The sequence below is a fragment of the Musca vetustissima genome, unplaced genomic scaffold (assembly GCF_032173495.1).
Source record: "Musca vetustissima isolate MV318-11 ecotype Yass unplaced genomic scaffold, APGP_CSIRO_Mvet_v1 utg96408, whole genome shotgun sequence".
Lineage (NCBI taxonomy): Eukaryota > Metazoa > Arthropoda > Insecta > Diptera > Muscidae > Musca > Musca vetustissima.
In genome coordinates, this window is record NW_026873670.1 from 1 (window position 1) to 10,309 (window position 10,309).

At 35.7% G+C, this 10,309-nt stretch overlaps 1 long non-coding RNA gene across 1 annotated transcript; it reads left to right on the plus strand.

The window, feature by feature from the left end:
• The first annotated feature begins 7,328 nt into the window (after positions 1 to 7,328).
• On the plus strand, positions 7,329 to 8,148 carry LOC133327186 (uncharacterized). Its single transcript, XR_009754219.1, has 2 exons — positions 7,329 to 7,528; positions 7,769 to 8,148. It is a non-coding gene; the product is annotated as an uncharacterized LOC133327186 (long non-coding RNA).
• The last annotated feature ends 2,161 nt before the right edge of the window (positions 8,149 to 10,309 follow it).

The following is a 10,309-nucleotide window of genomic DNA, read 5'->3' on the forward strand; positions in this document are numbered from 1 at the left end:
ATCCGGATAAATTATTCTTAATCCGGGATAAATGACTCTTAATCCGGATTAAACCTTAATCCGGTGTCAATGGGCATTAATCCGGGGCCAATGACCCTTAATCCGGATTAAGCCTTAATCCGGGATAAATGACTCTTAATCCGTGATAAATGACTCTTAGTCCGGATTAAACCTTAATCTGGGTTCAAAGATCCTTAATCCATATTGATCTATAATAAGGGTTCAATGACCCTTAAGCCTTAATCCAAGGTCAATGATCCTTAATCCGGGATAAATGACTCTTAATCCGGGATAAATGACTCTTAATCCGGATTAAACCTTAATCCGGGGTTACTCACCCTTAATCCATATTAAGCCTTAATCAGGGTTCAATGATCCTTAATCCGGATTTGGGGTCAATGACCCTTAATCCGGAATAAGCTTTATTAAGCTCCGGGATAAATGACTCTTAATCCGGATTAAACCTTAGTCCGGGGTTACTGACCCTTAATACATATTAAGCCTTAATCAGGGTTCAATGAACATTAATCCGGATTCGGGGTCAAAAACCCTTAATCCAGGATAAATGACTCTTAATACGTGATAAATGACTCTTAATCCGGATTAAACCTTAATCTGGGTTCAAAGACCCTTAATCCATATTAAGCCTTTATCAGGGTTCAATGACCCTTAAGCCTTAAACCAAGGTCAATGACCCTTAATCCGGGATAAATGATTCTTAATCCGGGATAAATGACTCTTAATCCGGATTAAACCTTAATTCGGCGTCAATGAACATTAATCCGGGGCCAATGACCCTTAATCCGGATTAAGCCTTAATCCGGGATAAATGACCCTTAATCCGGGATAAATGACTCTTAATCCGGATTAAACCTGACTCTTAATACGGATTAAACCTTAATCCGGGGTTACTGACCCTTAATCCAGATAAAACCTTAATCAGGGTTCAATGAACATTAATCCGGATTCGGGGTTAATGACCCTTAATCCGGATTAAGCCTTAATCCGGGATAAATGACTCTTAATCCGTGATAAATGACTCTTAATCCGGACTAAACCTTAATCTGGGTTCAAAGATCCTTAATCCATATTAATCCTTAATAAGGGTTCAATGACCCTTAAGCCTTAATCCAAGGTCAATGATTCTTAATCCGGGATAAATGACTCTTAATCCGGGATAAATGACTCTTAATCCGGATTAAACCTTATTAAGCTCCGGGATAAATGACTCTCAATCCGGATTAAACCTTAGTCCGGGGTTAATGACCTTTAATACATATTAAGCCTAAATCAGGGTTCAATGAACATTAATCCGGATTCGGGGTCAATAACCCTTAATCCAGGATAAATGACTCTTAATACGTCATAAATGACTCTTAACCCGGATTAAACCTTAATCTGGGTTCAAAGACGCTTAATCCATATTAAGCCTTTATCAGGGTTCAATGACCCTTAAGCCTTAAACCAAGGTCAATGACCCTTAATCCGGGATAAATGATTCTTAATCCGGGATAAATGACTCTTAATCCGGATTAAACCTTAATTCGGTGTCAATGGACATTAATCCGGGGCCAATGACCCTTAATCCGGATTAAGCCTTAATACGGGATAAATGACCCTTAATCCGGGATAAATGACTCTTAATCCGGATTAAACCTGACTCTTAATACGGATTAAACCTTAATCCGGGGTTACTGACCCTTAATCCATATAAAGCCTTAATCAGGGTTCAATGAACATTAATCCGGATTCGGGGTTAATGACCCTTAATCCGGATTAAGCCTTAATCCGGGATAAATGACTCTTAATCCGTGATAAATGACTCTTAATCCGGATTAAACCTTAATCTGGGTTCAAAGATCCTTAATCCATATTAATCCTTAATAAGGGTTCAATGACCCTTAAGCCTTAATCCAAGGTCAATGATCCTTAATCCGGGGTAAATGACTCTTAATCCGGTATAAATGACTCTTAATCCGGATTAAACCTTAATCCGGGGTTACTAACCCTTAATCCATATTAAGCCTTAATCCTTAATCCGGATTTGGGGTCAATGACCCTTAATCTGGATTAAGCTTTATTAAGCTCCGGGATAAATGACTCTTAATCCGGATTAAACCTTAATCCGGTGTCAATGGACATTAATCCGGGGCCAATGACCCTTAATCCGGATTAAGCCTTAATCCGGGATAAATGACTCTTAATCCGGGGTCAATGACCCTTAATCCATGTTAAGCTTTAATCAGGGTTCAATGACCCTTAATCCGGGATAAATGACTCTTAATCCGGGATAAATGACTCTTAATCCGGAGTAAACCTTAGTCCGGGGTTACTGACCCTTAATCCATATTAAGCCTTAATCAGGGTTCACTGACCCTTTAGCCTTAATCCAAGGTCAATGACCCTTAATCCGGGATAAATGATTCTTAATCCGGGATAAATGACGCTTAATCCGGATTAAACCTTAATCCGGTGTTAATGCACATTAATCCGGGGCCAATGGCCCTTAATCCGGATTAAGCCTTTATCCGGGATAAATGGCTCTTAATCCGGGGTCAATGACCCTTAATCCATGTTAAGCCTTAATTAGGGTTCAATGACCCTTAATCCGGATTCGGGGTCAATGACCCTTAATCCAGGATAAATGACTCTTAATCCGGGATAAATAACTCTTAATCCGGATTAAACCTTAATCGGGGTCAATGACCCTTAATCCGGGATTAATGACTCTTAATCCGGGATAAATAACTCTTAATCCGGGGTTACTGACCCTTAATCCATATTAAGCCTTAATCAGGGTTCAATAAACATTAATCCGGATTCGTGGTCAATGACCCTTAAACCGGATTAAGCTTTATTACGCTCCGGGATAAATGACTCTTAACCCGGATTATACCTTAATCTGGGTTCAATGACCCTTAATCCATATTAAGACTTAATCAGGGTTCAATGGCCTTAATTCGGGATAAATGACCCTTAATCCGGATTAATGATTCTTAATCCGGTATAAATGACTCTTAATCCGGATTAAACCTTAATTCGGTGTCAATGGACATTAACCCGGGGCCAATGACCCTTAATCCGGATTAAGCCTTAATCCGGGTTAAATGACTCTTAATCCGGGATAAATGACTCTTAATCCGGATTAAACCTTAATCCGGGGATAATGACCCTTAATCCATATTAAGCCTTAATCAGGGTTCAATGACCCTTAATCCAGATTAAACCTTAATCCGGGATAAATAACTCTTAATCCGTGATAAATGACTCTTAATCCGGATTACACCTTCATCCGGGGTTACTGACCCATAATCCATATTAAGCCTTAATCAGGGTCATTTATCCTTAATCAGGGTCATTTATCCCGGATTAAGCCTTAATCCGGGATAAATGACTCTTAATCCGGATTAAACCTTAATCCGGACCCTTAATCCATATTAAGCCTTAATCAGGGTTCAATGACCCTTAATCCGGATTTGGGGTCAATGACCCTTAATCCGGATTAAGCTTTATTAAGCTCCGGGATAAATGACTCTTAATCCGTGATAAATGACTCTTAATCCGGATTAAACCTTAATCTGGTTTCAATGACCCTTAATCCATATTAAGACTTAATCAGGGTTCAATGGCCCTTAATCCGGATTAAGCCTTAATTCGGGATAAATGACCCTTAATCCGGATTAAACCTTAATCCGGGGTCAATGACCCTTAGACCTAGCCCCTAGTGGAGGGTATCCAAAATTCGGCCCGGCCGAACTTACCGCTTTTTCACTTGTTGTATTTAAATTTGTCCACGTAGGTTTTTCACCGAATAGGCTGTAATTTGGTACTCTAAGGTCTCATTGAGTATCAAATCTCCCCTCCAGAAATAATCGATATGGGTCCACTTTTTACGATTGCCCCCATATAATGGTACTCCCCATAATACGGTATTAAGGGTTCGTTTTTCAATCAAATTGGCTATAATTTTGTATTTTCATTGGGTAGCAAATGTCCCTATCAAATTTTATCTACAGTGCTGCTCAAAACATTTGCAAATAGAACTGCAATCAAACAAAATGAGGCGAAAGTAAGATTCGGATGGTTTTAACTTATGTTTGAAACAATCTTTAATAAGCCATCCTTCTAAATTATACTTGGAAAAAATATATATTTTAATATGTTGTTGTTATTTTCCCAAGAATATAAAAAAACGTGTTTTGGCATGCTCAAAACATTTGCAACTACTTAATAAACTTCCTTTTTCCCTTGCTTATGGCAAAAAGAAAAAAGTCGCTGTAAGTCGCTTAACTGAAAAATATCGGATAAGTGAAATAGATTTCCTGCACAATTTCATTTTATGTTAGTTGCCCACAATTTACTCCGGATAAGTGAAACTTCGCATACCTGAAAATATCGGATAATTGAAATAACTTTTGGAGTCACATATTGCAATTTCCTTCGAAATCACTCTGCATTACTGAAAGTCATGAGGATGGAAGATAATTACGGAGTAGTTTGCAAAGCCCACTCTAACAGATATATTTCGGCAAATATTGATTATTACCGACATATGGAACGTGTGTGTTTCAACTACATATAAATTTGATTCGAATTAAATCAAAAAATTTTTTGACCCCGAGAATGGGGGGCCCTCTTAAGGGAGTGTCTCAATTAGATATATTTCCAACAATTTAATTTTTGTTATATTTGTAGGGTGTATTCAAAAAATGCCCCTTTTACGAACATAAATTCCTTTTATTTACTTATTTCGTAATAATATATCTCACCCTAAATTATTTGTTTTTGTTATTTTGGTTTTTAATTAAATGATGCTCTGTCTACGATCATAAACTTAGCACACATTAACACAGTCTTTCAACCTTCTACCCTTTTGCTGCCAATTAGTTGTCTGTATATACTAGTGCATATGTACATACATCCATCCATCCAATTGATAACTTCCAGAGCAAGCAAATAGTAAAACCAACAAAATCAAGATTTTGATAATTAAATATGAATGTACGAGTGTGTTTGTAAATGGGTAATTTGTTTGTTCATGTTTTTTGATATGAACGAATGCATTCTGGCTGGCTGGTAGTTTGTCTTTATTTCAAAAAATATAGATAAGATAAGGCGTTACGATACACAGGTGGTAAGCTTTTTTAAAATACATAATGTGTATATGAATGATTTTATTAAAGTGCTCACACAGATTTTTGTGATATACATATTTATTTTGTTAATTATTTGTTTTATTTTTTTGAAACACCTACAATTCAGAAATGATCTTTAGAATTGCATTGAAAGAGCCTCCATAAAAAATAAATGAATAAAGTACGAGAAAAAAAACTGATCTGACTCATGCGAATGATTTGATAACATATGTATAGTTGTATCACGTCTTATTACTCATTAAGTCGATGTACGTTTAAGGAAAAATTCGTTGGAAACTATCACCGTATATCCGGGAATTTTACAAACTTTGTAAAATATATTTTAATTATTTTTTTATTAATAAATTTTAATGAAAACATATTGAGATATCCAAAATTTTGTAAACACCTTCACAATAATCGTCTATTTTATGGAGAGTGGATGGAGTAGTTTTTCATGTTGAGAGGTCAATTTAGTTTAAAGGTCAAGCTTGATAGCATTAATGATGAGAATTCATTGGACAATTAAGTCGATTATTGAAACTTTTAAATATGTGCATGGGACTCTCCGAATCAAAGAGGTCTTGTGTCGATTTCAGATGACTCCATCATTGGAACTAATCATAGAAGCAAGTAAGAATGTAGTTAAATCCAGCCGGACAGAACTTTTTATACCCTCCCCCGTGTGCTGGACCTTCAAATTACCGAATAATGAGATGTGATGTTATATGGGATCTCTACCTCGAAACTTGGTGCGGATAATTTCCACTGGAAATCTAAATGACAATCAATTTTGATAAAAACCCAGTAAGGAAAGTACTAAAGTCGGACTATATGATATCCTTCACCGACTATATGATACCCTTCACCGATTTATAGCAAACTTTATACACGCTATATATTTCAAAATGCAGTCATATATACGAGAATGGAAGCTAAAAACGTAATAACGTCATTCTAGAATAAATTTGATATGTTGCGCAACATTTTGTGCCTGAAATCGGATATGGGAGCTATATCTAAAACTGAACCTATTTCAAAGAAACTTACCAGAGATTAATTCATATTAACCTCATACATTGCACAAAATTGTGGACCAATCGAACAAACGTTAGGTCTTTAGTCACAATTTACATAAAATCGGAAGAAAATATATATGGAAGCTATATCTAAATCTGAACCGATTTTTACAAAAGTAGCACACATCGTTGTAGACTTAATTCAGTACGATATTCCAAATTTCGTTCAAATCCAAAGAACTGTAGAGGCTTTGGTGCTCCTTTAACATAAAATCGAAAATATATATGGGAGCTATATCTAAATCTGAACCTATATTCAGGAATGTTAACAAACAGCATTCTAGACTTAATTCATACACTATGCTAAATATCGTGCAAATCAAAAGATATAAAAGGACTTTTGTACACCATTTACATTAAATCGGACGGAAATATATATGGGAGCTATATAAAGTTGAACCTATTTTCACGAAATTTAACATACATCGTTCCACACTTATTTCAGTATGCTACGCCACATTTCGTGCAAATCGAAAGATATATAGGGTCTTTGGACTTTGCTATATCTAAATCTGAATCGATTTTTCCGAAACTTAGCACACGTCATTTTAGACTAAGTTCAGTGCGCTAAGCCAAATTACATGCAAATCGAAAAATGTATAGGGTCTTTTGTACACCATTTACATCAAATCGGATGAAAATATATAAGGGAGCTATATCTAAATCTGAACCGATTTTCAAGAAACTTAACACACATCATTCTAGACTTAATTCAGTACGCCATGCCAAATTTCGTGAAAATCGAAAGAAATGTAGAGGCTTTGGTGTTCCATTAACATAGAATCGTATGAAAATATATGTATATGGGAGCTATATAAATTTGAACCAATTTTTACGAAACATACCACACATCATTCTAGAATCAATTCAGTGCGCTATGCGAAATTTCGTGCAAATCGAAACATATATAGAGACTTTGGTGCACAACTTACCTTAAATGGGACGAAAAAATATATGGAAGGTATATTTAAATCTGAACCGATTTCAAAAAACTTGACACGTGTAATGCTATAGTAACTTCAGTACGTCGTGCAAAATCTTGAGGCAATCGGCCTAATATTGGGTCTTTGGTGCACCATTTACTAAAAATCCCACGTAACTACATGGTGAGATAAAAAACAGCAACAAAGTCAAACGCCATAATTTTTAAATTTTTTTTTGAATGAAAGCAAAAATTTTCGGAAATAACATCAAAATTTAGAATAAGTTTTGTTCGAATTTTTGTCACCTTTGGCACGAATTATGATCTTTAAACGCTGCCCGAATGTTGCTCTGCGGTATTTTGGCCCATTCCCGGCGATGCGCTTGCTTGAGGTGATCGACACTTTGGTATTTTTTAGTGTCAACCTTGCTTCCCAAAATACTCCAAATACACAATAGTCCAACGGATTGCTATCCGGAGATTTTTGTGGCCACTATGCGCTGGAAATGAAGCAAGTAACTTCATTTTGTAACCATTGTTTGGTGGCGCGTGCTGAGTGCGATGGTGCTGAGTACTGTTGGAATGTCCAAGGTCTGCGGTCAAAATGTTTGCGTGTCCAAAGCCCGCTCCAGAATATTTTCGCGATAATATTCGGCATTCATTCTGATCCCACGGTCGATTAATACGAGCGTAGAGTGACCATCGGCTGTTGTGGGGGCCCACACCATCACAATGTCCGGCGCTTGAGTTCTGGTGGCCAACCGAAGGTGCACATTTTCAGCTGACCTCCTTGGAAAGTAAACACGATAATTACGTTTGTTTACAAACTCTTGGACAACGAATGTTTTCTCATTGGAGAAAACCAAATTCGGCAGTTCACCACTTTCGGCCAAGCGAAGCAACTCTTTAGATTTTTTGTGTCTATTTTTTTTCTGTTGCGGTGTAAGTTCTTGCACTTTTTGGAATTTCAATGGCTTTACCCCAAGCTCATTTTTCAACATTTGCCGAATGGTATATTGCGATATGTTCCGCTCACGAGCCATTTTCGGACACTGCGACGCGGGTTTCGATCAAGTCGCTTCTTTACGTTTCGAACCATTTCTGCTGATGTTGCTGTTTTCTTCCGTCCATTTCCTTGACGATAATCGCTTGGGGTTTTCCAGCCAAATATAAAGAAATCACACTATCACGCTTGAATTCCATCACGAATAACTTTTTTTCTGGGATATGCTCACCAAAATGCTTTTGTACGTTTGTAAACAATATAATCAGCTGTCATTGGAATAATTTTAACAGCTTTCGGACGAGTGGCTTAGAAATGACATTAGTCTTATGTTGGTTGCAGTTTTTCCATCTCATAGTGTATATATGGGAGCTATATGTAAATCTGAACAGATTTTTCCTAATTTCCTCGAGCCTAATAAATGATGTGTACCAAATTTCATTCAATTCGAATCATAAATGCGACCTGCACTTTGTTTACAGTTTAACAGGGACGGACAGACATGCAACAATCGACTCAGAAAGTGATTCTATGCATATTCTCAAAAGGAACCATGGGTCTATCTCGTTTCCTTTTGCCTGTTACAAACATATACACAAAGACATAATACCCTGTACCACAGAGTGGTGAAGGGCATTAAAACAAATAAGCTTCTACATTTGAATATGGTTTATAATTATCCATGTGTAAACTCATTCTTGACATACTGTATATCATAGACTGAGGGTATATATGGGCAATATTGCCAATTTTTTAACATAGCTGAAGCGGAGGTTCACCCCTTTATATCTCGGGAATTACTTAAGTATATGAAAAAAAGTGAAAAGTTTTGGGTTAGTTGGTCTGTCGTTGCAAACTGTTCATGATATTGATCTCCAAACTTTATTTTGGTGGAAGATGTGTCTACTATAATGTAAAAAAATGTGTAAAAATAGGTTGAGGCGAACCAGTTTTTTTTATGTTTTCTATCGATTTGTGACTATGCCACTCATTTCACGGTCTTCGTGTCAGAGTAAAACTAGAAGCCAACAAAATGGGGACTAAGCCACTTATGTATCATTTTTAAAAATTTTAACTGCATCTACCTTTAAATGATGCTGACATTTTGAAGCTCGATTTTGAGCGTTTTTTAATTTTACTTCTAGCTTTAAAACGCAAACAGGAATTTCTAAAAATCGATTATAAGATTATTGTAGTCGCGAATCTGCGTAATTTGATATGTAGTTTATGTATGTAGTATGCACAGCTTCAGAGTAATACTCATCCGATTTTGTTGATCAAATTTCGTGCGAAAAAAATTTCTAAAAAAAACCTATTTTTCGGGCCAAATTTTTAGATCTGTCAACTGAATGATATGGGTACCCATCTACTAGAACGGCGGGAACTGGACTTCCAAAAACACGAAATTTGGCAAAAAATGTTTTTGAAAATATCGCGGATTTAATTGCGTTTTCTGTGGATCATTTCCGCTTCAATAAAAGACCTCATACGGATTTTTTAATTTAATTTATTTATTCACATTAATTTCAAAGTCCGCAGACCACATTTAAGAAATTACCAGTCTACAAATCTCATAATTACACTTATAATAAACAATAACGCGAAAATCCTCGACTATAAAATAAAACAAGAAAATCTTAACAATCACGATAACAATTGCGGGCCAAGAATAATACATGTTCATTTCACTAACTTGACAAGCAATACTAGTAAAAGTAGTAATTATTCACAGAAACTCAAACAAAAATTTTGACTGCAACTAAGATTCTACTCGAAGATCGAGCGGAAATAGTTTAATATATAAAAAATAATAAAAAAGTTACTCTATAATGTTATCGTGGTTATTAAAACAGTATTAAAAAAAATACAAAAATTGAGGAACTTATCATTACAATAAAATTAATTAACAATAATTTATACAACTGTTATCACAAGAAGGATGGAATCAACTCAAGTATCTGTAATAATAAAATTCATTTTACAATATTAATTAAAAGATAGAAAAAAATATAAACATAAATATAATTAAACAGGATTGGGTCTACTCAAATAAATGATACAGGGAGTATTATTAATTATGGTATAAATAAATAGAGGGTATCTTACAAAATGTAATTATATAGGATGGGGTCTACTCAATTATATAGGATGGAGTCTACTCATTTTTATC